Genomic DNA, 22,349 nt, shown 5'->3' with positions numbered 1-22,349 from the left:
GAGGCACATGACAGACGCATCAGGAGGTATCTGGGTGAGACAAGAAGTGTGAATGATTAGGGTTAGCAGGGCACCTTAGTCTGTGTAAATGGCATCCTGTGGAGCTGTGCAGTGCTCAGACTTCACAATCTTATGTGATAGTCCTGAGGGTAAGATAAAAAGAAAACAAGCCTTACGATCTAGACTGTCCTACCCTGGGATTGACTAAGTGCTGGCCCCTGGACAGCATCACCCTCTCCTTGTTCGGGTGGGAGGGACAGAATGTGGAAGGACCTTGGCAAAAAAAGTGGGAGGGTCATTAAACCTGCCCAAAGGTAATGCACTCCCAGAAAATCGGGTTCTCAGCAGGTGTCAAGAGAACGCAGGATCATGTGAAGTCCTCCTTCCCAGAGTGTGAGGAAAGCAGACACTCCTGGTGACCTGATTTCCTGCAATCTGACCATCCTGCTTCGTAGCACTCGGGCAGCTCTACTTCAACCATAGAAGCAGGATGTGACCGGGTCAGCATTAGAGAAGGAAAACCCCTTGTGAGGCAGAACCATCTAAGGATGGAATAGAAAGGTCTCAGTACTCATTTCCCTAGAATTCCATTCCTGGGCTGCCAAGGCAGTGGGGCACATGGCACAGTGTCAGCTGATTTAACCTTTGGCCGTTCTCAGTAGTAGCTGCTCCAACAGATCAAGAGCAGGACAAAGTACAAGAAAGGGACTGAAGCAGGTGCTGCTTTGAGCAAATCTAGCCAGGGCTGGATAAGCAAGATGGAAAACGCATTTGTCTGACAGGCTCCAGGCTGCTGGCAAAGACCATTGTGAGGAGCTCTTGCCGGCCCTAGAACAGGGCCGAAGTGACTGCCACAAACTGTACCCATGCTACTCACTGCTCCCGGCCTTTCTGTCTGACTGGGCTACCGTCTGCAAGAGAGAGACAAGGAGCTCAGGGTTAGCATGGCTCCTGCCTCCAAGAGTCCCCAGTGCAATAATTAATCATGGGCCAGCTGCATACCCCATCCACAGCCACCAATAGCAAGTCAGGGAAACCAACCTTTGAAGGGAGGAAGTACGACAGAGCAGGAAAGTGATTGAGTTTTTCCTACTGTGCTTTTTGTTGTTGCTTTTGTCTTTATGCTGATGAAAATCCAAAGGGGCCATGTCACACCACTCTCAGAGAGAGTTGGTGCAAGAGACCCTTCTTTTTCTCTAGTTAAAATAGTTTAAAATTCTATCAGCAAAGTCAGGGAGTATATAAAGAGAAAGTAGAGGGAATTGAAGTTCCATTGGAAGTACAGAAAATATGCTAAAATATAAAGTGAACATGGTGATTAAGAAGTATGGAAGACAGAGTAACTGCAACCCATATCCTAGTGGCCAATACTGAAGACAAACACACAACTAGATACAAACCAGAAATACATTTTAGGTTAAAATAAAAATTTGTAGTAATAGAAAAAGGATTAGATCTAGAAAACCAGTCAGAGCATTTTTTAAACATTTTTATTTATTTATGATAGTCACAGAGAGAGAGAGAGAGAGAGAGAGAGAGAGGCAGAGAGAGAAGCAGGCTCCATGCACCGGGAGCCCAACGTGGGATTCGATCCCGGGTCTCCAGGATCGCGACCTGGGCCAAAGGCAGGTGCTAAACCGCTGTGCCACCCAGGGATCCCAGTCAGAGCATTTTAAAAAGGTCTAGAACTATTCAGTGTTTGGTAGACTTCTCCAGTATAACCATCCAGGCCTAGAGATGTCTTCTTGGGAGCTTTTTAATTATGAATCCAACTTCTTTTTTTTTTTTTTTTTTTTTTAAATTTTTATTTATTTATTTATGATAGTCAGAGAGAGACGGAGAGAGGCAGAGACACAGGCAGAGGGAGAAGCAGGCTCCATGCACCGGGAACCCGACGTGGGATTCGATCCCGGGTCTCCAGGATCGCGCCCTGGGCCAAAGGCAGGCGCTAAACCACTGCGCCACCCAGGGATCCCTGAATCCAACTTCTTTAATGGTTGAATAGTCTTATAACCATTAGAAAAATTGAATTCAGAAGCTGAAAGCTCCTGAAGAAATAAGTCTCTTCTGGTTCCAGCTCTGACACATAGAGAGCAGAGCAGTCATTACTCCTGTCCTCAAGAGAAAGCTGAGAGAACTAGAATCTGCCTCTCTAGAATCAAAGACTCACAGCTTTTAGAGGTTTACCTGGAACAGGAGCTAATGTAAACCGAGGCAGAACAGTTTTCAAGGACAAAATAGACAAAGGAATGCTGTCCTTCGTACATAAGGGGGCTTGTACCTGTGGGCAGGGGCAGGGCACAGAGTCCAGAGAGAGCACGCACCAGTTAGACCTGAAAACGCTCCAGACAATTAAGAAAAAATGTTCAAGTTAACTCTTGATAGAAGCAAAGTGAACCACACCAATGAGGTAGGTTTACGGAATTCTTGCTAAGCTGTCTGGCACGCAGATATTCTCTGGTGGCCACACGACAGGCTTGTGTCCTATGTAGAGGCAATTTGGCAGCTGGTGTCAACAACTCTATGTGCCATGTGTCACACTCTCCCCTGGTAACTCCAATTCTAGAAAATGCCCTGAGGAAACAAACACACTTTGGGTCAAAGATCCACATACAAAAATGTTTGCCTCAGCACTACGGTGAAACACCAGAATATTCTAAATGCTGGTGAGGAGGGATGTGTAAACAATTTAGGGTATATATGCTATAATGAATGTTGAGGATCCATTAAAACTGTATTTAGAAAAAGTTCTTAATATGATAAAATGCTTATGGTGCAATACTAAGGGGGGAAAAAAGAATACAAATTTGTGTCAATCGTCTAAAAATATTTTTACGTGTACTTAAAAGCAATCAAAAGGAAATATATAAAATCTTTAGAGTTTATGTCTGCATAGTGGCTGGTAGGGTGATTAGAAAATGCAGATAAAGGTTTTTAACACTACGATTCCAATAATAAACATGCATTTTTATGTTGACTTCTAAAAATCTTTTTTGTTGACCTTAAAAACCTTTTTTGACTATAAAAGTAAATCAACTCCATGAAAGTTAATTAACTCGAACAATGTGTGGAAATAATTAAATTGATAAGAAAACTCATTGAATTTAAAAAAAAACCACTAAGACTACTCACTGTAATTATATAAATTCTACATACACAGAGAATGATTTAATGATGGGAAGAAAAGGAGAAAGAGTGGGCAGTTAGCCTGTGTAGAAACCAGTATGTGTATGATAGAGAATTTGTGGGATTCCTTTGTGAATACGTATCAGAGAGCAATACTTTGTCCATTTTTCTATTCTTCTTAAAATATTTTAAATACAGAAAAGGTGACAGACTATAACCTACTCTTAGTTTTTTTTTTTTTTAACCTATTCTTAGTTTTAAAAAAACGTTAGCATTTTGCCATATTTGGATTCTTTTCTTTGTAAGGACATAAACAATTGTGGACACGTGTGAATTCCCTCCTTAAGCCTCTCCTCTCCCCCTCAAGTTCATTCTCTCCACCCACGGCCTCCTGCTCTACTGGCATCTCCTTTGTTGGTTCTCTGCTTCCCTAACATTAGAAGCTGTCAAAGTTCTGGCTGTGAGCTCCATTTATTTGTGCACCAGGCACAGGAGGGGGTGCGGGTGCAGGGGAGCAGGGAGTGCAGATGCCCAGTCTACGCAGCCCAGCCTGGCACCTTCCTGTGACCCTGACCGTGGACATCAGGAGGCACCCCACCCCAGCCAGAGGCCCTGGAAGCTTTCCCTGCTCCCGTAACTAAGTGGCCTGGAAAAGTCTTCTTTCGCAGGACAGCCTCTTCCTTGGTACCAGAGGCGACTGTGCTGCAAGCTGTGGCCCGTTCGGCTGGACAGCAGTAGGATAGGTGGCACCTCCTGATCCTCCCAAAGCTGCAGCATGTCCCCCTAGCCCTCCTTTTGTTGTCTTTTGCATGTGAAATCTGAGGAGTGGTTTTGCACATTGCTTCCTTTGGGCACTGGATGGCAAGGAAGCATGCACACGGAGGGCAGCGAGGACCTGGGGGGCACCACCTCTGAATGCTGGGTGTTTTATTCACCAGCACCTGTCCGGTTCACTTTTCATTCGTCTCCACTATACAGGAAGCTTAACTACAGAGGAAGCTCCATTCTGGGCTTGCGCCGATACCATGTCAAGTAGCCGTAGACTCAGCTCCAGTTTGGATTAGTTGCCTACAAACTGCTGTAATAAATTACCACCAACTTGTGGCCTAAAACAACACAGATTTACCATTTTATAGTTCTGGGGCTCAGAAGTCTAAAATCCAGGGGCCCCACACTCCTGGTGCATGCCCCTCCCTCCATCTTCAGAGGGCATCACTGCCATCTCCAGCTCCATCCTTCCAACTTCTCCTTCTGACCTCTGGCTCTCTTGCCTTCTAAGGATGCTTGTGATGACATTGGGCCCACCCAGAAAATCTTGGCTAATCTCCCTGGTTGCACCAGCAAAGCCCCTTTGCCAGCAAGGTACTGTATTCTCAGGTTCTGGGGCTTTGCATGTGGACATACTTGGGGAAGGGGCAAGCTTCTGCCTACCACACTGTCACCCTGGCAGTTTTCATCTGAGTCGTCGTTAAACAAATCACAGCAAGTGCAGGAGTGGAGAGATAGACAGTGTCATCAGGGAGGTGAAGGCCTTCACTGAGGAAGCAACCTTGGCCAAGCACTAGAGGCTGAGAATGACTCAACACATGGCGTGGAAAGAGAAGGGCACTCCGCATAGAGAAAACAGCCCTTGTGAAGGCCAGTTGTCAGGACAGAGCTGGGGGAGGATGAGGGACTATTTGAAGCTTGTAGGTCAGGAGGAGAGAGAGGAGGGGAGGGATGCCCAAGATGAGGCCAAATGTGAAAGCAGAGGCCAGAAGATTCAGGCCTAGGGGATGAGGTTCAAGGTCTTTTCCTTAATATCAGCAGACAGGTGCAGCTAGGGGATGGCTGACGGCCTTGTGTTTTGAAAGCTCCTCCGGCTGACTGTGTGGAGAGCTCCCCAGTGGGACATTCTGACCTGGGTCCATGCAAGGGACAGAATGATAGCCCCCAGCCATGTCTGCACCTTCATTCCTGGAACCCGTGAATACATTGTGTCCATGATGAGGAGGCATTCGGTGGCTCATCAGCTGGCCTTAAAGTAGGGAGAGTACCCTGGAGTCTCCAGGTGGCCCAATGTGACCACTAGGGGTTTTAAATATGGAAGAGAGAGGAAGGAGAGTCAAAGTCACAGGGTTGCGATGGTACAGAGAACTCGAACCGACATGGCTGGCCTCAGAGATGGGAGGAGGTTTGGGTCAGGGGAAGCTCAGACTTGCCAGGACAGAGACCTCCACTTGAGCCCCAGGAAAGGAGCACAGCCTTGAGGCCACCTCGCTCTTTTCTTTTTTTTTTTTTTTTTTTTAATATTTATTTATTTATTTATTTATTTATTTATTTATTTATTTATGATAGGCACACAGTGAGAGAGAGAGAAAGGCAGAGACACAGGCAGAGGGAGAAGCAGGCTCCATGCACCGGGAGCCCGACGTGGGATTCGATCCCGGGTCTCCAGGATCGCGCCCTGGGCCAAAGGCAGGCGCCAAACCGCTGCGCCACCCAGGGATACCCCACCTCGCTCTTAATTCAGAGAGACCCACTTTGGACTTCTGAGCTCCAGAACTAGAAGACTAAGTTTCTGTTGTCTCTAGCTATTGACCTGTGGTCCTTTGTATAGCAGCAGGGGAAGCTCCAGGACTCCTGAGATGTTCAGTGGGGAAGCAGGGAGTGGTAGAGGTGGGGGGTGGGATGGGCACTGTTCTTTTAGCAACCTTGATCTTGAAATTTTGGAAGCTGGACAGATGCTTTGAACAGAGTCCCCTGAGCCAATAGTGCTAATAGGAGCCTGGCCCCTGAAGACACGAGAGATGCAGGTGAATAACGTGTGGTATAGACAACAAAGAAGAGGAGGGTCGTACCACCTCATGGAAGGTGGGGGCAAGGGGCAGGGAGAGAGAGGGCAAAGATACACACACCTGCCCAGGGCTCCAGTGCCTGGAGCTCATGGAGTCTTTGCGCCCCATTTGATAAAGAAGGAATCAGAGGCTTAGAGTCAGAAATAAGGTAGCGTGCTCAGGCCACACACCTGGAAATGGTAAGGTGAGTGTTCCAGCCCTTCTTGGTTTAGAGAAACCAATCAAGCCCCGCGGAGAACTTCAGCCCCACATATGGCATCGGAGCATTCCAGCTTGTGTGGCTTGCTGCCTCTGGTGAGAGTGCCTTGCATCTGCCTGGCTCAAGGTCACAGGCTGCCCTTGGTACCTGAGCCAGCCAGGGGTATAAAGACCTCGTTTTGGGGGCCAGATGTGGACACTGCCAGCCCATCTTTGCCTTTTGCACAACCAGAATGCGTCTCTGGGCAGTGAAGACAGAAGGAGGCTGTGGTTAGGGCTGAGGGAGTTCAGCCTTGTATTCTAGGTAAAGTTTTCTCCATGCAGAAAAACGAAGCAGGAGCCTCCCCATCTTTTATTGCTGCTTTTGTTTTTTGTTTTCTCTCTTCTGAAGGTGAAGCGCGGGTGTTTGCATGTGTGTCTTGATAAGAGAGAGGCCGAGCTCTTGGCGGTGATCGTGGACTCCTGGGGAAGCAGCATCCTCCTGCTCCCGCTGAGTCATGCTCAGGTTCACCTCCAGCCTCTGGCTGGCTGTCCATCTTCCCTTCCTGACCTGCCAGCCCCCAACTACATGCAGATCACATACGAATACAGTGCTGGGACCGGGGGCACCAAATTATCACCTGATTCGCGGTCCAAGAGGGAAACAGACATTATCCGCTGAAAGGGCAGAGCCCATTTTTCCCTGCCCAGCACTCCCCACTCCTGGCTCTGGTCCCCACTGCCCGGGAAGGAAGAGGACCCTCGACACACACAGCAACTTGTGAGAATGGAAGGGGGCTGGGGGCTCAGACAGCCAAGAGTGGAGCCTCAGAGAGCTACAAAAAAGCATGTGGGTAGCAGCCCAGATTGTTTTTCTCCATTGATCCCTGAATGCTTTACCAGAAATTCCACCTCTAAATATGCAGGGATTTAGGGTTTCGGCTCCACATGTAAGGAGCTTGGAAGTCACCATTTCATCTGACAAGTGAAAAGCTATAGGCATGGAGATCCTCATCTCTTCTTGGATCCATAAAAGAGAGGAGGACACAGATGAACCCCTGCCCCCAAGCCTGGGGAGACGGGTGAATATGAGGAATCCTGGCTTACCTGAGTGGAGACTTGGGAGTGGAAGCTCAGGGGGAGCAAGTACCTGGCTGGTAACCCACCAACTGATGGAGCTCAGTGTGCATAACTCAAAGCTCACCCCGGGAAGACCCAAGGAAACAGAGACCCCTACAGTATTGTGAGGCTTACCTCCAGAGGCTCCACTGGATTCCCACCATAAATTTCGGGAAAAATCTCAGGCTGCTAATGGGGAGGGGAAAAGAACCATCTTGCAGCGCACCCAGCAGTCTCTTTTCCTTAGGGCCTGCTCTCAGGGGAAACCAGTTAACCAAAGCCTAACCTGATCTGGGGGAAGGTAAATTCACAACTGTAGCCTGCTCTGTCCTCTGTTCCATCCAAGGTGTTGGTCGTGCAGAAACTGAGAAACTCTCATGATGTTCCTGTGAAGCCTACATGCAGGACGACAGGTAGCTTCCTTTCCCCGACACCTCATCAGCACATCCCCGAAGGCCCATTTCCAGTTCCTCTCATCCGCATCTCCTCTCTGGCCTGAAGGAAAAAGTCCAAGGCACACCAAAAGAGAAAGCCACAATTTGCAAAGACAGAGCCAGCGTCAGAAGCAGACCCGGCGGGGCTGTTGGAACCATAGGCCAGAAATTTAAAACAACCAGGATTTGTATGCTGAGGGCTCCAGGGAATCCAGTAGACAGCACACAAGAGCAGGTGGACAATGTAAGCGGGGATGGAAGTCCTAAGAAGGAACCAAGAAAAGCCACAATTGCTGGAGATGGAATACTAACAGAAATAGAAACTGCTTTGCGGGCTTCTGAGTAGACTGGGCACAGCTCTGGAAAGATCTCTGGGCTGGAGGTTATATCAATAGATTCCTTGAAAACTGAAAAGGAGAACAAGAATTAGAAAAAAAAAAAAAAAGAACAGAATATCCAAGGGCTGTAGGATTGCATAACACAGTGGGAAGAAAGAAAAGCTTTTTCTTTATTATAAACTGAGCTCCACACCAAGTGTGGAACCCAATGGGGGAGGGGGGAGCTTGAACTCATGACCCTGAGATTAAGACCTGAGCTGAAATCGGAAGTTGGATGCTTAACTGACTGAGCCACCAAGGTGCCCCCAAAACTTTTATTTTTCTTATTTTTAATTGATCTAACAGATACATTTGCTCAAAACAATTCCAACGGTGTATTTGACAGCATATGCTCATGTACATATCTGCTTATGTATAAGAGAAATGAGTGCCAGCAAGGGGAAGCAGTGGAGGAGGAAACCAGATGATGATTGCCATAAGGTCCTCACACTGCCTGTGAAGTGGTATAGTATTATTTGAAAATGAACTTGGATTAGCTGCAAATGTATATTGCAAACTCTAGGGCAACAACCAAAAAAGGTAAGAAAGGAAGTATTGCTGATACGATAACAAAGAAGGGAAAATAGAATAACAAAATGCTCAATTAAAACCACAAAAGGCAGGGACCTGGGTGGCTCAGTGGTTGGTCATCTGCTTTCAGCTCAGGGCATGATACCAGGTCCTGGGATCAAGTCCTGCATCTGGCTCCCTGCAGGGAGCCTGCTTCTCCCTCTGCCTGTCTTTCATGAATAAATAAATACAATCTTTAATTTAAAAAAACCCACAAAAGGCTGAAAAAGAATGGAAGGCAAAAATAAGAATATAGAACAAGAGCAAGAAATAGAAAATAGTAATGAATATGATGGATATTAATCTGACTATATAAAAAATCACTTTGAACATCAGTGCAAGAGTTTAAAGTTAGAAATTGTCAGCGTGGATCAAAAAACCAGACCCGGGATCCCTGGGTGGCGCAGCGGTTTAGCGCCTGCCTTTGGCCCAGGGCGCGATCCTGGAGACCCGGGATCAAATCCCACGTCGGGCTCCCGGTGCATGGAGCCTGCTCCTCCCTCTGCCTGTGTCTCTGCCTCTCTCTCTCTCTCTGTGTGACTATCATAAATAAATAAAAAAATTTTTAAAAAAAAAAAAAAAAAAAAAAAAAAAAAAAAAAAAAAAAAAAACAAAAAACCAGACCCAAATACATGTTGCTCACAAGAAACCCACGTTAGATATAAAGACATGTACAGATTAAGAGTAAATGGATGGAGAAAACCAAACCATGCTCACATGTATCAAGGAGGCCAGAGGGGTTGTGTATTAATTTCAGACAGAGCAGAATTCCAAGCAAGGGAAGTTACTGGGGATAAGGAAAGGCCTCACATAATGATAAAGGGGTCAATTTTCCAAGAAGACATGCTAATCCTTAATGTGTGTGAGCCTAATAACAGAGCATTCAACTATGCAATGCAAAAACTAATTGAACTTAAGTGAACGTGAACCTCCTTAAAAAAAGGGGGGGGGGGCAACCTGGGTGGCTCAGCGGTTTAGCGCCGCCTTCAGCCCAGGATGTGATCCTGGAAACCCGGGATCCGGATCGAGTCCCATGACGGGCTCCCGGCATGGAGCCTGCTTCTCTTCTCCCTCTGCCTATGTCTCTGCCTCTCTCTCTCAATCAGTGTCTCATGAATAAATAAATAAATAGTTTAAAAAATAAATAAAATAAATCTTTAAAAAAATTCTTAAAAATTGAGGTCAGAAACTTTCCTGGTGCAGGTGTTTTTACTGAGAAGTCCGAAAGGATGAGGGAAGGGAAAGAGGGACAGAGGGACGGAGGCCTGTGTCTTCCCCAGGCCAGCCTAGCAGCTGCTTCCTCAGGCTTCCCAGCTCTGCGCCTATGTGTGCTGCTCGGCCAGTGAGCGGCCAAAGCTCTGACCCGTAACCTTTGCTGATTTCTGTGTTGCCAACGTCAGCCGAGGCTGACAGCAGATTACCAGTTTCATTACTGGATCAGAGCAGGCAGGACATGGGCAGCGGCTCAGCATCACGTCGTACTTCCACCATACAGGGAGCAATCGACGCCAGTAACCCCAACAGCACGCAGAAGAGTAAGCTGTGGCCAAATAATTAGGAAGTGACACATCTGAGTATTATCTTTGTTTTTATCATTTAATTATAAATTTATATGATTTAATTTGATAATGGTTGTGTTTACCAACCAGCTCAGGAAGTTCCTGAACTTTCAATAAGCAGTTCTCACAGACCATTGAAGAGCCGATTCCTGCACATGCCACACAGACAGCCATTTAGCAACTCGAAGTCACTTCGTAGCCACCGTCCCAGATGCCACTAGGGGTGAGTCTGCGTGGCTTCCCTCCCCCGCCCCATGACTCTCCTTTGCAATCTCTCTGGAGGTGACATCAGATGAACAGTCACTACTTGGAGGGAATGAGCAGAGTGTAGTGGAAAAAGCACCGGCTTCTGAGTCAGAGTAGGATCTTCAGGTTTTTCAGGATTTCGGGTGAATTAATCACTCTAAGTCTCAGGCACTTCTTCTCTAAAATGGAGATAATAATGGTTACTCCACAGGGTTATTATGGCTTTTGAGAGGGATAACTAACTATATCTCAGGATCCATTCTCCCCCTTTGACAGAGTAGTGGGATTTTTAGGGGGATGCATACCTGACTGGATGAAAGACTACATTTCCCAGCCTCTGCTGGAGCTAGATAAATACATTCTGATGAATGGGATAAAAGGGAAAGTCATGTGTGCCATATCTGTACTCCTAAAGGACGGTGGCTCCCACTCCATGTTCCTTCCTCTTGCTGGCTGGAATGCTGGGGGGGATGGTGGCAGGGAAGTGGCTATGTAGACCATGACAGAAAGCTTATGTGGTAGTGGCCCAGCACCCAGGTAGAAGCAGCCTTGGCCAACAACACTGGGTCTCCTTAGCAGCCCAGGCCCACCTCTTCAGCCTGTTATGAGTGATAGACATGGTGTTTAAGCCTCTATTATCTTGAGTCTTTAAGACTTTTTTATTGTGACTAAATATATAGAACATATAATTTACCATTTTAAGCATTTAAAGTGTATAAAGTTCAGTGGCATTAAGTACGTTCTCATTGTTGTGCAAGTATCACCATTATCCATTTCCAGAACTTTTCATCATTCCAAACAGAAACTCGGTACCCATTAAACACGAACTCCTCACTTCCCCCAACCCCCTGCTCCTGAGAACCACAGTTTCACTTTCTGTCGATGAATTTGACTATTCTAGGTCTTCATACAAGCGGCATCATACAATCATATAATGTTTGTCCTTTTCTGTCTGGCTTACTTCACTTAGCATAGTTTTCAGGGCTCACTGTGTTGTAGCATGTGTCAGAACTTCATTCCTTTTTAAGGCTGAATAGTAGATACATCATAGACACATACCACATTTTATTTGTCCATTCACTGGTTGATGGACCCTTGGCCTGCCTGTTCCTACCTCTGTGCTATTGTGAACAATGCTGCTATGAACATTGGCGTACCTGTTATTTTGGGTCTTTTTGTTAAAGCAGTAGAGTCAACATACTAGCTGATACCAGTCTTAACTAATGTACACAAAGTGTTGTCACAGTGACTGGGTTTATGCCCCCTCCCTATACACTCTTCTTCAGGGGAGTAGGTGAGACGTTGCGATGAAGGAGTTTAGGGTAAAACCAGGACAGTGCCATGTACCCTCGCAGGAGCTAATGATTAGTGAGCTGTTTGTGAGAATCTTGGTGCAGATTAGCCACGGTGTGGTTGCCAATTACCACGGTAATTTGGCAAACAACATAAATCAGGGTTTGGGGGGTTCTGAGAGAGCTGGTTGTTAAACATTTACCAGCACCCAACTGGGAAACCCTTTCGTACTGGTCCAATCTTTACCGCCCATAAGACTTTGTTCTAACTCCTCAAGCGGGGAGGGTTGTGAAAACATTACCTCTGTTGCTTGCAGAAGTGGTTTGTTGTGCGTGAAGTTTACGAAGTAGACATTTCTCTGTGTGTGCATGTGTGTATGTATGTATTTATGTTCCCTTTCTGAAACCTGCCTACGGTAATAGTAGAGAGGGTACGGGCTAGACACGTCCAAGTTCCTGGTCTCCGAGCCCTAGTCCCTGCTGTGGCACACCCCGAGGCTCTATGTGAACAGTGCTCCTAAGAGTGGGGAGCCTCCAGCAGCCAGGGGTTCCTGAACAACAGAAGTGAGTAGAAGCCCTAGTTGGCCTGTGGTAGACAGCACGAGCAAGGAATGCACCTTTGTTGCAGTTAGCCACGGAGACGTTGGGGTTGCTCATTCTGCATCATAATCCAGCTTCCTCTGACATGTCTAGTAGGTAGCTGCATATATAAGGACAGCGCCATGGGCTACCTACAGATAGCATTTAAATCTAGGGGATTAGGGACGCCCGGTGGCTCAGCGGTTGGGCGTCTGCCTTCAGCTCAGGGCGTGATCCCAGTTGGGGATTAAGTCCCACATCCGGCTCCCTGCAGGGAGCCTCCTTTTCTCTCTGCCTCTCTTTCTTTCTCTCATGAATAAATAAATAAAGTCTTTTTAAAAAAGAAATCTTTCCATTTAAATAAATAGATAGATAAATATAAATAAATAAATAAATAAATAAATAAATAAATAAATAAATAAATAAATAAATCTAGGGGATTAGCATCCTGCCCAGCCCCCAGCATAAAGCCCCAGGATGCTGTGAAGACACAGATGTTGTGGGGGAGGTCACAGAGGTTGGGGGAGAGACAGGGCCCCTCAGAACACCGCTCCTGATGCCGTGACTGTGTCCCTCTGTCAGGCACTGATTATTTGTACCCTTCTCTGCTTCTCTCCCCTCCCCCCCCCCCAATCTGACTCCTATGCTATGCCTCACCTGGCTCAGGATCCCTGGCGGATGGGGAGGAGCTGTCTGGAGCCTGGACCAGCAGACACCATTAAGCCCTAGCAGACCATGATGGACAAGACACACAAACGCATGTTCCAGAGCAGCAGGGGGACCAGATAAAGGACCTGCTGGTCATCTAGGCTCATGTTCGCTGCAGGGAGTTTTTCAGAATGCAACTCTGCTGTTTGTGAAGGGGAGGGACCCTCTTGAGAGTCAGACGTCAGAGGCTGACCTGAGTTGCCAAATTGGGGATGTCACCCCAGGAAGGGACATGGATGTGTTTGAGCCTGGGCAATCACATCCCTGAGTTATTCGGTCACAAGAGGAGAGATAGCTCAAAGTACAGGGGAGAGGAAAGGAACTAGGATTTTTCGGGGTGCTCTATGTGATTTATTTGAACTAGAAGACAATGTGTGAAGTGCTTTTACATCATCCCTTCTAAACTCACAGTCCTTTCTGGTAGCTGTTAAAGAAGCTGGTGTATCCACCTGGGTCCATGGGACTAGCTGTCTCTCTTTATTATCCACAACAAGCCATTGTATTTGTCCAGCCAGGAAATGTGAAGAATTCACCTATAAATAAATAGAATGCTCCATGCTCTGCCCATTTTAATCAGTTATAGGTAAACATTGGAAACTCCATGCAATAAACCAATATTTCTAAAAATGGCAGAGAAGTCAGTACTGAATGTAGTAAATTGGCTTTCTTCTTCCAGAAAAACTATACAAGGCTTCTTTGTTATCTTGGGTGATGCTGACTATCAGAGACTTGGAGTAACTGACTCAGAGCAAGGATTCAGACCAATGTGGCCACTAACAAGCCTGTGTTCTTTCCTCCACGAGGCTCACAGACTCACAGCTACAGGGCCCTGGCAAGCAAAACAGTGGCTGGAGCAGCTCAGGGATGGGTTGAGGGTCTGTATGAGCAAACCAGCTCAGGGGCATCCCTTGCCTTAGATAGAGGGAGCCCTAGGAGCCAGGAGGGCTGCACAGCTTTATAGGAATGGAGGCCCAATTTTCTCACACCCTTTGGCTCCTCAAATAAGCGAGAAATAGGGAATTTGAATGAAGTGCCCTATTTTTAAAATATTACTACTTGAAACACTCTGCTGGCCAAACAGGACACTTTTGTGGCTCAGCTCCTAGCCGTGAGTTGCAGTTTCTCAGGTGTACTGGTTGGGAGAAGGTTCAGCTGTGTACAATAGGGACCTGCCTACGGGAGCCTAAGCAAGCAGGGATTTGCTTTCTCGCTCAACAAGAGGTCTCAGGAGGTAGTACAGGGCTGATGTGGCAGTCCACAATGCTGGGTCAGAGACCCAGGCTTGTTCCATCTTTCTGCTCCATCCTCTAGAGTCAGTGACATTCACCCTTACACTCCCAGGATGGCAGCAGCACTCCCATGCATCACTTCCTGTTCCAGCCAGGAGGAAGGGCAAAATGGGAAAGGTGTAAGCTCCTGGGTCTGTCCTTTTAGGGAGCAATAGTTTTCCTGGGAGCTCTATCCCATACATTTTAACTTATACCCCATTGGCTAGAATTGGTCCAGACCATCCCTAGCTGCAAGGGAGTCTGAAAAGGGGAGTATTTTTTTAAAGATTCATTTATTTATTTTAGAGAGAATGAATGAAGGAAGGGGCTGAGGTTGAGGGAGAAAGAGAATCCTCAAGCAGACACCCCATTGAGTGTGTAGCCAGATGGACGTGGGGCTCCATCCCAGAACCCGGAGATCATGACCTGAGCTGAAACTGAAAGTCAGCTAGCTGCTTAACTGACTGAGCCACCTAGGTGCCCCCAAAAGGCAGTTTTTAACTGAACACATTGCTAACCAGGGTGAAATTTGCACTTTATTAGGAAGTAACAACAGGAAAAAGGATATTGTGTAGCAATGTCTTACTCACTGTGATGATTTTCTGAGTGACAATTGCCTGACTGGCCCCTGCTGGTAGCAGCAAAGGAGGTGAAATAGCCCTGTTGGTAACAATTTTTTTTTTTTTAAATTTTTATTTATTTATGATAGTCACACACAGAGAGAGAGAGAGGCAGAGACACAGGCAGAGGGAGAAGCAGGCTCCATGCACCGGGAGCCCGACGTGGGATTCGATCCTGGGTCTCCAGGATCGCGCCCTGGGCCAAAGGCAGGCGCCAAACCGCTGCGCCACCCAGGGATCCCTGTTGGTAACAATTTTACAGTGCTTTCCACCACTGGGTTTCTGGCATTGGGGTTATATAATTTAGGTGGTTGTTTTTGTTGCCCAAATCTTCCAGCTTCATAATCACAATAAAGGCCCCTCTGGAACCAGCCAGATCCCTGATAAAACTCATCCACATGGCAAATTCTATCCCTTCAAGTTGCCTCCTTTTATCTCTTAAAATAATCTGACATCAGTTTTTGCCCTTTTGGTTCTTTTGTGCCATTCATTGATAGACTTTGTTTTTCCTAAGGATATCTCCCTATTATTATATATTTAGCTATAATTTCTCTACATTCTTTAGAAAATATTACATCAGTTGCCACTGAAGTTAGTTTTCCAAACTACAGGTAATAGTGTGTATCTATCAGGATAGGCTATGGTAACAACAATCCCGATCTCAGAATCTTAAAACAACAGAGATTATGTTCACATGTCTGTTGTGAGTCATTATGGATATGGAAAGGGTCTACTCACAGTTGTTCAGGGATCAAAGTTTAATGGAAGTGTTCTTATCTTGAACCTTGCTAGTCATCACACCACAGGGAAAACGGTTTTAGAGGACCTTGCATTGGCAAACGAAATAGTCAATGTGTGTCAGCAAGCCAAGATGAGGGGTCTGTCTGGTTGAAGTTTACTTGTTACTCTTGCTGCAAATTTCCACCACTGAGGCACATCTGTTGTGGCAGTTGCTCTTGAAAAAAGCCATTGCCTCTCTGAAAGGTTTTTGCATCTGTGTTGACATGAGCAAAGAGGAACCCAGAATCTGGCTTTAGCTCTACAGAGTAGAATTTCCCCCAACTAAAATAAGGAATGTTCTAGACTATTCTCTTCCTTCAGTCTATCTCGAATGTCCTCTTACCCCAATAATCCCTAGATCATCTCACTCAGGAGCCACCTCAAAACCTCTCCACGAAGTTCTCTAGTGAGGTGGGAGGTACAGTGGGGAGGGAGGGAGGCATGTGTTGGGAGACAGTTGGAGGGCCAGGGGGCGTTCATTGAGGGCATTGAGATCCATGGACCTCAGCATTTCCAGGAGACACTGGATAAGTGAGGTTTCAGTGACAGACACAGGACACATTCCTTTCTTTCTATGTGAGATTATATTAACAATGACGGTATTTTGTTTTCCCTATTCTAGGATGAGTTCACAAATATGGTGAGACAGGGAATAAGCTCTCCTCCCCACTCTAGCCTCCACCCCAGCTTGAGGTTTTGCATCCCTGCCACTTGAAGGTAAGAATGTGTGAACTGCAAGTACCATAGCCAAGTGTCTCTCCCTTCTCTTGGTGAGTGGGAGGAGCTGCAGGAGATGTTAATTCGCACACATCAAAGATGCATACTTGCATTTGGCTGTGGAAAGAGAACAATGGAATGCACAGAGCTGTAGGCTAATCAATTAACTTAGAGTCTTTGCAGAGAGGTTTGAAAGAAAAAAAAAATTAGCAGGCTAAGGAAAGCCTTCTTAGCTTCCAAAACTCTAATGACTTTCTCCACCATAATTATGCTGGGCGTGTTGTCAGAGGAGGATGCACCAGAGTCTGCAAGACTCCCAGGGTGGGAGTGTTAAAGCTCCAGGTGGTTCACAGGTGGAGGCTTTCCAAGCCTGGCACTGGCACTGGTGAGAGTCCTAGTTTAGGTCTTCCATCTTTCTATTTAGAAGTTTACTGTTATGCTGTTGTCATTGTATTTGGTGAGGTGGTGCTCTCTCTCTCTCTTTTTTTAAATAGATTTTATTTATTTATTTGAAAGAGAGCATGATTGGGAGAGGAGCAAAGGTGGAGGGAGAGGGAGAAGCAGAGTCCCCTCTGAGCATGAAGCCTGATGCAGGACTCAACCCCAGGACCCTGGGATCATGATCTGAGCCAAAGTCAGATGCTTACCTGAGTGAGCCACCAAGATGGTGCTCTTTCTGAGGCAGTTTACCCAATGGATAGTTGAACCTGAATTTGAACTGAGGCTCTCACTTTCACAGCCAAGCGATATTCCAGGTCTGGTTCTCCAGAAGCAGAGCCCTAGATGCAGCTTTATGTGCAAGTGCTTCATTGAGAAATGCTCCCAGAAGAGTCAGTAGAGACCAGGGAAGCGGGATCAAGCAGGGGTGAAATGTGCATCATCAAACGACATCCCTTGGAGGAGGGCTTCCACTTGGCTAAGTTCTGAGAGCTCTGGGGTCAATATAGGTCACACCTCAGAGCTCCCTATCAGAGACAAGGCAGCAGAACATTTATACTCCTGCACTTAACAGTGCCAGATTAAGTGTTCCCCCAGGAGAACTAAATTCCCAGGCACCAGAGGCATTCCTGCAGACGGGCAAAGTGGACTCTAGAGAGTCCAAGGGCGTGGGCCCCATAAAGTGACACAGGGGCTGGTTATCACAGTGAAGGCACATGGGAGTTGGTGTCACATAGTTGATGGGCATGGATTGTGCCTATTGCAAGTGACCTCAAGTAATCCACTCAGGTCTGTGGGACCCACCCGGAAAATGGAAACAGCAATGTGTCTTCTTCACAAGATTGACATAAGATTAAATGGTACATAAATGTAAAGCACCTAGACCATTGCTTGGATATGGTAAACACTCAGTGAATAATATTACAATTATGCTGAATAATGGCACAAACCTAAATTCTAGGTCTTTGGCCTATTAAGTTGACCCTAAAATGGGGATGGCAGGTGTGAGCTTCCTTCCTTTTCCTGTCCTCACATTAGATGTGTTAATCAAAGGTGGTAGGCCTCCCTCAAGCCAGCATGTTGCCTCCATATCCCTGTCAGGGCTGGAATCCTAGCGTTCTTTATCAACCTACCGAGCTGGGTGCAAGATGAAACCATCTGCTGGCTCTAAGTGGAAGAGTGCCTGTCCTGAAGGAGGTGGGTGTAAAGAGGAGAACAAAGCCTCATTGCTTCTGCCTCGTGTGGCCCCTCCAAGTGCAAACAAAGCTCGAGGCCATCACCTGTTCTCCATCCCACACCAGCCTCCAGTCAGTCCAGGCATCTGTCTGCCGCCCAATAGCAACCAGCTCACACCTTGGCCATTCTCCATCCCCAACAGCAGGCATTGAAATTCTGCACTTTCTCAACCCTGAAAGATATTTTTACAATGAACAAAGCCAGTGTGGGCTGGGATCATGTCTTAGTGAACACTGTGAGATGACAAGGGTATGGTCTCTGCCCATCTAGAAGGTGTGCTGACCAAAGATGTCACTCCTGTGCCTTGGAGGACGGTCAATAAGTGGTGCTCAGGGAGTTCCCAGGGCCTATCAGATTTCTGGTTCTTCACAAGAATCCTGCCTTTCAGTGGCAGCCAGGTGAGGAGGAACCACGCTGCTGCTGTGTGATATTGTACGGAATGATGAAATTTGCTGTGGACTAAAGGCCAATGTAAGATGTAAGGTGATGTCTTGGAGAAGGATCTGCTTCACTTCTTTCAAAAATGGGAAGTGTTTTTGAACTTACTCTGTTTGTTTTCCATTCCTTTGTGTAAGATAGTTTAGTGATGGTGAAATCTATTGCTATAGTCCTTGGGTTACCCAATTATGGGGTAGAGATGCTGGGCTTGACTGTTTTAGAGCCCAGAGAGGAATAGATATTACTGGAAATTGTGGACTCTGAGAACAGTGGGTAGCAGAATCCCATCACCCCAACCTGTACTCACTTGGCCGCGACTTTGGGTGTCCCATACTGGCAAGTGGCAAGCATGTATGTGTTTGTGCCTTTAGATCTTGGTAGATGGAAGATCCTTTATAAGTGTTGTATGGGAAAAGGGGATGTGAGCCCATGGTGGGCAAAGGACTGGACACAATGGGCAGGTTTCCTGGCGCCTCAACTGCCTTGGCCAATTCTAAAGAAACTACCCTGCCCCATTGAACAAAATGGATCCATCAGCTTTTACCTCTCAAGAATTTGAGCCAAGAGACACAGACTTGGTCACTGGTGTGGCTGGCATGTAGTTGGGCTGGTACAGCCCTGTTACAAGGCCTGGCCAAGGTGAGCCAGCCTGGCAGGAGGGCGAGGGAAAGAGGAGAAGATGAGAGCACCAGCTGGCTCTTCAGTGCCTTTTCCTCCCTGGCCCTACTACTTATGTTCTTGCTTTCTCCTGGTGGCTCTTCCCCTCCCATCAACTTCCCCTCTCTGCCTCCAGAGAAGGCTTCTGCTGCTGCTGACCCCTGACTCTGGCTCTGGGGCAAAGCCCCCGGGCAGCCTAACCTTCCCAGCTTTGTCCATCTGGTCCCCTACAGGCATTTCCAGAAGTACTTCAAGCTGTTGGCCACAGAATATATTCATCCTCGCCTTCCCTGTCATGACTGTCCGGGCTCTGGCTCAGAGCAGGAGCTCCATGGCTGATGAACCGACCTCATGACTCTCAAGCCACATATTCTTCTGTAAATCAGCTGCTACCTGACCAAGGCCCAGAACAGTCACTGTCTGAGTCATCTTGAGCAATCTTGTATTAACAGTGAACTACAGAGGTGCAGAAGAATTTAATCCATAGTTGGATGTGAACTCCAGCCTCTGGTATGTATGATGACATGTGCCATCTTTTAAAGCTTATAGAACCCCCTATTGTGCTTAAACACAAACACAAAGCATTAGGATTAGCATTCATAACAGATATGCCCACTTGGGTGCGAAAGAAGTGACTTAGTGACCATTAGAATCAGAACTCTCTGGTGAGGTGTGAGGACCAGTAGCCTCAGATCACCTGGGAGCAAGGTAGAAAAGCATGTTCTTGGGCCTCCCCAGACGCACTGGATCACATCTGCACCCCTCTCCCCATCCTGTATCATTTGGAAATACATTCAGTTTCATCAACAGAAGATTTCTATGATATTTTTTGGCATTGAAAGTTGGCTTTGGTAAGCTTACATGTTAACGATGGAAGGATGACAGTTCAGAACATGGGCCTGACTTTAGATCTTGCTGCATTATCCAGATGGCCTTCTAACTTCCCCAAGACTCAACTTCCTCATCTGCGAAATGGGAATAAAAAGAGTGATTTACTCGAGAAACCTGCTGTGGACATTAATTGAAAATATGCATGTAGAAATCTTGGGACTGAGTCCTTCCTACATGTAAGCTATTATTATCTTTGCATCACCAAAATAACAACCATTTATTAGGTGTTTACTGTGTGTTAAATACTGGGCCAAGCACTTCATACCACACTTGGAGATATCATCATCTTACCAAAGAGGAGACCGAAGGTCAGAGTGGGTCAAGACCATGGGTTGAGATCTGGCTCCCCAAGGCTAGCAGGGCTTTTTCTAAGCCATGTTACATCCTGAGAGTTGGGGCGGAATTTTGACATGCCAGGTAAGGAGGGAATATAATTTCTGTGTATTAGGATATTAGCATCATGTCACACAGAGTAACCCCAGAATTGCTTGTGCAATTTAATTTGCCTTTGCCATGACTCGCCTTTGCCAGTGTATATTTATCTTATAGCTTTATTGCTTTATATTTAATCCACCCATGTGAAGTGCCTTGAATAGTGCAGTGGCACTTGTAAGTATTCAATAGTATGCAATAAATAATGGCCACTATTTGGAGGAGTTTGTATAATCTTTCTACCAATCCATTTTCAGTCTCAAGCATTCCAAATACCTTCTCTCAGTCTATGGTTTATCTTTCCATTTCTTATATGGTGTATATTGCATGAAAGGCCTTAAATTCAAGTATTGCCAGATTTAGAGTCTTTTTCATTAAGGCTTGTGCTTTGCATAAGAATTTTATTTTTTGCTCCATGGTCATGAAGATCCTCTCCTATGTTACCATCTTATGGTTTAAAATTTTGCTCTTCTAATTTAAGTCATTTTTAAACTTCTTGATGCTACTCTCCATCCCACCCCACCCTCCCCCACTCTTTTAAATGTGTTCGGTGTATGTCCTTGCATATGTATACAGCCTTGTAAAATATGCAGGACTGCCTTGCTTTGGTTGTTAATTTACATAATGGAATTTTGCTATAAATCTCATCCTGGTTCCACTTTTCTCACTCTGCATGCTGCTCTGTAGATGTCTGTTTTGCTTTTGAGTGCTGAATATTATTCTAAAGCATGCATTGTCACAGTTTACTTATTTCCCGAGTGAAAGACTCCAACCTGCCTCCAGGTCCCCAACATAAAAATACCACAATAAACCATGTGGTATTTTGTGAGACTTTCCATGGGATGTATGTGCCCAGGGATGGGGTTGTGGGGTGCTGAACCAATGGATTCTGAATTTTGCTGAATGCTGCCCAAAAGCTGTCCAGAGAGGTGGTTCCAGCTTATACCTCCCACTCACTTTCCAGCCTTTCAAACTTTTGCTGTTCCTGGTGAGTGGAAGAGGACATCTGGTCTGAATTTGGATTCCTCTGATCACTGCTGCTCTGGAGCGTCTCTTCACACACTTGTTGGCTATTTGGCCTTTCCTCCTGTGGATTGCCTGATCCTGATCGCTGTGTTCTATTTGTTTCCTCTTGAAATTGTGGTGGTTGTTGATTTGTAGTTGACTTTGAATATTTGAGAGCCTGGATAGTTAACTTCGATTTTCAATGTTGCGCTGCAAATACTTTCTCAGAGTTTGTCATTAACCTATTAATTTCCCCCTGGTTCTCTTAACTAACCAGACATACAATATTTTATATATAGGCAAAACCATTAGCTGAGTGCATACTATGCCATTACTGGGAGAGGTGCTTCCTCAGTTTGGTTCTCCTAGAGTAGACTGAGCCAGGGGTATTGGTGTAAGTAGTTAATTTGGGCAGTGAAGACCATGCCTGCAGAGGAGTGGGGGTGTGACTGGGAAGGGAAGGAGGCCAATCCATGGTCTATTATCCAGCAAGGTGCCACCTGGGTGAGGGGAACTTAGTTCTGCTGGAGACCTCCAGGGGTAGTGTAGAACTTGCCACTCAGTCATCCTACCAAAAGGCAAGGGAGCTGGGGTGTTATATGCCAATTCCTCTCAGGCTTCGGTTGTGGGGAGTGGGGAGGATGCTAAATCCCAGCATTTCAGGTTTGCTGCTAAGGAAGCGAGAAGAGCCCTAGCAGCATGAGAAAGGTCTCAGGCAGAGCAGTGCAGTACCCCCACCGCACCAGGCCTGCACCAAAAGAGTGAGAGGACACAATCAGGGCACCCCAAGGGCCCAGCGCTGCACAGTGTGCACACCACCCTTAACCAAGGGTCAAACAAAGA

The 22,349-nt window shown here is 46.4% G+C and overlaps 1 long non-coding RNA gene across 6 annotated transcripts in view; it reads left to right on the top strand.

Moving 5' to 3' along the window:
* Window positions 1-22,349, top strand: part of LOC102152722 — a 90,470-nt gene that overhangs the window by 5,543 nt on the left and 62,578 nt on the right. For 2 of the 6 annotated variants that reach the window (XR_005376792.1, XR_005376793.1), the window contains exons 2-4: window positions 10,290-10,422; window positions 16,315-16,409; window positions 19,412-19,688. This is a non-coding gene — a long non-coding RNA (uncharacterized LOC102152722). Of the gene's footprint in view, window positions 1-10,289; window positions 10,423-12,982; window positions 13,132-16,314; window positions 16,410-19,411; window positions 20,638-22,349 lie in introns of those variants that run through there. The other 4 variants (XR_005376790.1, XR_005376789.1, XR_005376791.1 and 1 more) reach the window with 4 other exon arrangements.

This window comes from Canis lupus, chromosome 23, assembly GCF_011100685.1.
Source record: "Canis lupus familiaris isolate Mischka breed German Shepherd chromosome 23, alternate assembly UU_Cfam_GSD_1.0, whole genome shotgun sequence".
Classification (NCBI taxonomy): domain Eukaryota; kingdom Metazoa; phylum Chordata; class Mammalia; order Carnivora; family Canidae; genus Canis; species Canis lupus.
This window is presented reverse-complemented; position numbering and strand designations above follow the sequence as displayed.